Genomic DNA, 5,343 nt, shown 5'->3' with positions numbered 1-5,343 from the left:
CCTAGACTGCATCTGAAGCGACAATGTTCTCTAAACTGGTTTGGTTTAACTGGCGGTATCTGAACCGTGAGTGTTCTTGGTAAATGTCTTGTTTAGCTGTGCCTTATGGACAGCATCTCAATTTGGAGGGCTGATAGTAAATGTCGTGTTTAACTTTCTCACAGGATTCATCTCCTCATAAACTGCTTCTGAACCTTCAGCGCTCTTGATTATAAATGTCTTGTTTAATTGTCCTGCAGGATTCCTAAAATTATAAACGGCGTTGTTCTTGTTAAATGTCTTTTTAAACGGATCCACAGGATTCATTACCATATAGACTGCCTCGGAACCGGCAGGGCTCTCTGTCGAGGTCGGGTCTAACTGTTCCAAAGAACTGAGGTCCCAAATCTCCGAAGATGATGCGTCGCTATCCTCGAGAAAAGCCTGGTCGTGGAGTCCCAGAGCAGCGAGTTCTGTAGTGCTCTCATACGATATATCTACGTATTTAACCTTTGGCATGCTGGTAGTGTTTTGTACAAACGCGCATGCTTGAGGCTTTTTCCTGAAGAACAATTTCAGAAGTTTGTTTCTCAATGTCGCTCGTGGCTCTTTCGTCTTCACGACGGGGGAGTTCCCAGAGAGATAGGCAGACAACGATGTCATGTTTACTGGAGTCTTGAATCTGCCCTCGCTTGTCCTGATAGAAGGTAAACCGAGAGCGTCCGCTATAAACAGCTGATTGTGAGATTTTCGCTGACTCTTGAAACGTTTTTGTAGTCTTTTGCTGAGTGATGCACGGGGCTTTTTCTGGACGAGGCTGGAATTCCCAGAACAGCAAGAACGAGCAGGCATCTTGGCGTTGGTCAAAGTCAGGGGCGTCCAAAGAGAAGGGTGTCCTCAGAACAGAAAAAAATCTGCCCAGCTGTTGATATTGTGCAGAATCTAGAAAAGAAGATAAAGAATTTTTTTGTGAATAAAACTTTCAAGATCTAAATTAACGATCTTTTACAACAAAAAATAAAAAAGCAGGGTGTTGAGAGGTGTAGTGCACGTACCCTTTGGGCATCGATACTATTCGATTTTGGACATAATTATTTGTCATGTTATCCCTAATGTCATAGAGAGTTGCACACAAATGGTCTGAATAGGGAACAAAGACGCTTTTCTTCAGCTGCTGTTTCATGGTTCTTCACTCTTCACATACTTGTAAAATTCATATCGGGTTTATTTACTAGTGACCATTCCAAGATGGATTTGATTTGGTTTTCCAAAATTTATCTTGTGGCATTGGCGCTGTGAGAAAATTCTATGCTAAGCATGGAGATGTCTACTTGAATGACACCATGTCGAAAATAAGGGTAAGACATGACGTTCCAGCATTTGAGTAATGCAGTCCTCTAAACCAAGTCATGCAGTGATTCCAATAAGGAGGGTTTTGTTCAATCCATCTCAGACCACCCAAAACCATGGCAGTTTCATGGCTTCTGTTCCTCACTCACAGATGATTATGTCCAAAATCTAACTAACACAGTCCATGTGCTAAAAAGTTTTCGTGCTCGACACGAAACCATTACATCCTAAACAACACAAAATTAATACTAGTGAGTACATTTTTGTATGGTATTTGTAGCTCCGCGAGGGTCTCTACGAGGTAAGAAAAACTGTCATATACCTAAGACTCACTTGCAATGCAGGTTGAAGAACCAGCAGTTGACTACCCCTGAGATCTAGGAGGGGAACCCAAGGAATAAGAAAGAAAGTTGTAATTTGCTGCTTTTAATACATTTTTTCCTGTATTATAGATACTTTAACAATTCCGACTGCTCCAATTTGAAGCATTTGCACTCCATTGTTCATCATCACTGCCTTTCTCACCCTGCACCAGGGTATAGGCCACGGACAAACACATTCCACCTTTCTCTATCCTGGGCTAGCCTCTTGATGTTATTCCATTGTTGATCCAAACAAAATGTTCGAATGTACAAAGTCAACTGGTATTTACAGTAAAATGTAAATCTCTCTTTTTCTCTCTCTCTCTCTTTCATTCTCTCTCTCTCTCTCTCTCTCTCTCTCTCTCTCTCTCTCTCTCTCTCTCTCTCTCTCTCTCTCTCTCCCTCTCTCTTTCTCTCTCTTTCTCTCTCTTTCTCTCTCTCCCTCTCTCTTTCTTTCTCTCTCTCTGTGTGTTCTGTGTTTGTTTGTTTGTTTGTTGTTGTTTTTTTTTTATTGGGGGGAGAGGGGTATTTTCTAAAAGCCCAAAGCCGTTACTCTGCCTAAAAGAAAGCCTCCGTGAGCGCACCATGAGATCTAACAGATTGTCTGTTCTAATACATGTACAGTTGAAATACTGAAGCTGAGAGAGGGGCCCGAAAGCTGCTCAGATTCACAAGTGAAAATGAAGCTTTCAAATGGTCAAAATATGGCACACCATTGTCTTCCAAAAGTGGTCACTTTTGCAACAGAAGAACCCACAAGTCATTGCAACTGGTGAAGGAAATAAGAGATGTATCACGACGTGGTAGAATCAGGCGCTTGTCAATTTTGGAGCATGTGGTGTAATTGGTATCATCTTAATTACCATTTGTCTTGCTTTAGATGAAAAACTTTCCTTAAATCTTGAATAGAAATAGATAATATATTGAGATTGAAGGAGGTTGAGGTCTGCAGGTTTCAATGGGGAAATAGCCAGAAAATTGCTGTCATAAGTCAGGTGACTTCCAAAGCTATAGAGTCCTTGGAAACTCAATATTCACATTTTTGTGTGCCTTTAATCAACGTTTTAAAGTAAAACCCACACACAAATGTGTTTTTAACATGGTCATAAAAAGTGTTGCACAAAAAAAAAGCTACTAAAAGATACCACTTGGTTTGAAAATGACGGTTTCTTCAATCTCATTATTTTGACGTTCGCCTAATTTCACCACATTTTCTCACAAATTTCCTCTTCAGATGCGTTGGTCATCACCAAACTTTGACGGACGGACTATCACTGTTGTAATCATTCTTTGTTATCATTACAATAACGACTGTACTATAGTGTGGTAAAAAATTCTGGTGCAACTTATTGACAAATATTTCCTAAACTATCAAACACAGACTTTCAGCATTTGCACAATGGCTTGCATCAATTTGCCTTAACAGATCATTTATAAATGCATGTCTGCTGTATTCAAGAAAATTCTTTAATTAAATAAGTAGGCCTACAAATAAAAAATTAAAGTGGGTGGTTTCTTCAGATTTTAAAAGGTTTACAGCTTGAGAAATATCGCGCTTAAAAGCAAGTCCCTCTTTTTTTATATTTGTGACATTGAGCTTACAGAACGCAAGTTTTTAGAACCTTTAGTGATTGAAAAGTGTTCTCTATAAAATTAATCTAATTTCTTGTAACAGGTTCTGCCAATAAAGTGTCATTGGTGAGCTATGACGTAGCCCTCGTGTGCAAAAATGTGTTTGAGAAACGGAAAGTTCTGTGAACAATTCTATTTTCTGTGTGACGGTGATTTACAGTATTCTATATAAATATATTTAAAAGAAAGGTTTTGTTTTTTGTTCGTTTTTTAGTATGGCCTCAATTATTGTGAAAAAATATGATTAAGTTTATAAAAACTGTCTGTGCAAAGTGTGGATGACACTGATTCACTGGTTAAAGAGACTTGAGGATAAGTTGCCCACGAATTTTTGACAGCACTATAATTCTATTTCTCTCTGTTTTTTTCACGACCTCTGTTCTGTCTGCTCTTGTCATTCACAATACAGGAGCGTCAATTTTAAAATAAAATTTTAACAAAGCAGTGAATGAAAAGACACATATGAAAAGTTAAGGAACAGGTACGTTATAAGCATCAACTTTTTGGGCTTATACTGCTTTGAACTGAGCAGGACGGCCCAATTTATGACAGATACCGGACTTCAAGTGTGATGCGATCGAGAAGAAGAAGAAGAAGAAGTTGATTAAAGGCACAAAAAATGTAAATTTTCAGTTACCACGAACTTTTAAGCTAAGGAAATAACTAATCTGTGGCGGCCATTTTCTCACTAATTTTACCTCTGAAAACTGGTGACCCTCACCTCCTTCATTTGCAAATATCTCGACTTGCATTTAAGATGAATGAATATTTTTTTTATCCACTTAAAGACAAGTGAACAAGCTTTAGGATGATACCAATAACTCTACTTTCCCCAAAATTGACGAGAGCCTGATTCCACCGCGCTGCCTCACATTTGTGTTTGAGTGTGTGTGTGTGTGTGTGTGTGTGTGTGTGTGTGTGTGTGTATGTGTGTGTGTGTGTGTGTGTGTGTGTGTGTGTGTGTGTGTGTGTGTGTGTGAGAGAGAGAGAGAGAGAGAGATGAAGAAAGAGAGAGAGGGGGGAGGTAGAGAGAGAGGAGCGTAGAGAGCTGGAGAGAGAGAGCGAGCTAGAGAGAGAGAGAGAGAGAGAGAGAGAGGGGGGGGGGAGGGAGGACCTGAAGACAAAGAGGAGTTAAGGTTACACGTGTTGGCTGGACAAAATGATGTTTGATTTCATTACAAAAGTAAACAAAATTCTGTAAAATTGCTTACCTGAGAAGTAGAGGTCAAAACCACGTGCTGACGTCTGTTTGATTGATGTCTGCGGCAGGCAAACTTGAATACTTTGTCCAACCTGGAACTCACTGTTTGCAAATAACACTTATCTGATGAAACTGTAAACTACACAAATGGTCTGTACCGGAGCTACACTTGTTCTGGGTAGTCACGGTATCACAAAGATCAGGATTCACAAACAAAAAAACTATAACACTCCACGTTGTCTTCAAGGAGAACGTCACAATGAGATCAAGGAAAATGTCGCGATGAGAAAAATCTCAACTTACAACTGGAAGTTTTATAGCACAAGCCGAAATACAGATCACATTAAATTAACTACAATTGTATACAAAGACGGTGATGGATAGCAAGGAGACTGGGATGTCCGTGTTCAAATCCACAGTTCACTGGCAGTGTTGATCGATGGTTATAACCGTGCCGACGTTAGAAGACTGAGGAAAGTTATGACGGTGTCGCGCCAAAAATGGTCCCTTTATATGCTTGGGAGGCGGAGCTTACTGAGATACTTCTTACATGACGTCACGGGCCAAGCTCGGCGAGGTGGGCGCATTCTCTGTTATTCAACCCTGATTGGCCGACCAGCTCAGGGCAATACCATTATGCTCTTGCGGAAAGGCGTGGTTAATTTGACGACACACTTTGAGGTTGTTGGGGTAGGGGCTAGCTCTCTTACTGTTGATTAGCTGACTGTCGTAAGGAAACAGTAGAATTGCTCCAAGTCAACGAGGTATCTTGTTAGCCAATCAGGTGGTCGCAGCCACGTAGGAATAATGTTCACAAGA

General features: G+C 40.2%; 1 protein-coding gene across 1 annotated transcript in view; it reads right to left on the bottom strand.

The window, feature by feature from the left end:
- LOC106013963 overlaps nt 1-4,790 on the bottom strand; it is a 16,636-nt gene extending 11,846 nt beyond the window's left edge. Inside the window, exon 1 of the mRNA XM_013090909.1 lies at nt 4,535-4,790. The gene's annotated coding sequence lies outside the window, so the exon portion shown is untranslated. The remainder of the gene's footprint in view (nt 1-4,534) is intronic.
- Between the last annotated feature and the right edge of the window lie 553 nt (nt 4,791-5,343).

The sequence above is a fragment of the Aplysia californica genome, unplaced genomic scaffold (genome assembly GCF_000002075.1).
Source record: "Aplysia californica isolate F4 #8 unplaced genomic scaffold, AplCal3.0 scaffold01665, whole genome shotgun sequence".
NCBI lineage: Eukaryota > Metazoa > Mollusca > Gastropoda > Aplysiida > Aplysiidae > Aplysia > Aplysia californica.
The sequence above is the reverse complement of the archived record's forward strand: the minus strand, read 5'-3'. Positions and strand labels throughout refer to the sequence as shown.